The sequence below is a fragment of the Galeopterus variegatus genome, unplaced genomic scaffold (assembly GCF_000696425.1).
Source record: "Galeopterus variegatus unplaced genomic scaffold, G_variegatus-3.0.2 Scaffold2294, whole genome shotgun sequence".
Taxonomy (NCBI): Eukaryota; Metazoa; Chordata; class Mammalia; order Dermoptera; family Cynocephalidae; genus Galeopterus; species Galeopterus variegatus.
The window spans coordinates 51797-53104 of NW_007728405.1; the positions used below are offsets into that span (position 1 = coordinate 51797).

Here is a 1308-nt window from a genome sequence, read left to right on the forward strand (position 1 = left end):
AACCAAAAAAAAAAAAAAAAAAAAGATAAATTGGACTTTAATAAAAATTAAAAACTTTTGGCTTCAAAGGACACCATCAATAAAGTGAAAATACAGCTCACTGAATGGGAGAAAAGATTTGTAAATCATGTATCTGACAGGAGACTTGTATCTAGAATAAATTCTTACAACTTAACAATAAAAAGATAAATAAACCAATTAAAAAGCAGGTACAGGATTCAAATAAACATTTTTCCACGGAAGATTTAAAGATGTCCAACAACAAGTATTGGTGAAGTTGTAAAGAAATTAGAACCATTATACATGCTGGCAGGAAATAGTACAGCTGCTGAAGAAAGTAGCCTGACAGTTCCTTTAAATAGTTAAATATAAAATTACCATATGACCCAGAAATTCCACACCTAGGTATATACCCAAGAGAACTGAAACACATGTTCACACAAACTTGTACACGAATGTTCATAGCAGCATTATTGCCAAAGTAGTCCAAAAGTGGAAACCCAAATGTCTATCAACTGATGAATGGATAAACAAATGTGGTATTATCCATACTTTGGAATATCATTCTGCAATAAAAAGGAATAAGTACAGTCGACCTTCAAAATACTTGGGTTCTGCATCTGTGAATTCAACCAACCTTGGATGGAAAATATGCATTTGGAAAAAAAAAACTGCATCTGTACTGGATATGTATAGTCTCTTTTCCTCGTCATTATTCCCTAAACAATACAGTATTACAATTATTTATATAGAATGTACACTGTATTAGGTATTAGAAGTAATCTAGAGATGATTTATAGTATTCTGGAGGATGTGCATAGGTTATATGCAAATACTATATCATCTCATATCAGGTACTTGAGCACCCACAGATAGTGGCAATACTAGCAATGAACACTCTGAATTGGAACAAATCAACTATGGATATCAAGGGACTACTGTATGACACATGCTACAAACAGACAAACCTAAAAACCCGCTAAATAAACATGCCTATACACAAAGGGTTACATGTATGATTCCATTTATACAAAACATCCAGAATAGACAAAAAGATTAGTGGTTGCTGGGGGTAGGAAGCATGGGGAGGGACTGGTAATGCCTATGGGACTTCTTTTTGGGGTGATGAAAATATTCTGGAGTTAGAAAGTGGTCATGATTGAACAACCTTGTGAGTATACTAAAATTCACTGAACTTCCCACATAACCCCAGAACCTAAAATAATTCTCAAAACCTATCAGGTAGTCACTAAATAACTGTGAAGAAAAAGCTAGTATTCAAAAGGAAAAAACAATTGGCACCTAACA

General features: G+C 33.6%; 1 protein-coding gene across 1 annotated transcript in view; it reads right to left on the reverse strand.

Annotated features, from left to right (window-relative positions):
* SMC4 (structural maintenance of chromosomes 4) overlaps positions 1 to 1308 on the reverse strand; it is a 32651-nt gene that overhangs the window by 12172 nt on the left and 19171 nt on the right. The gene's annotated exons all lie outside the window — the stretch shown is intronic.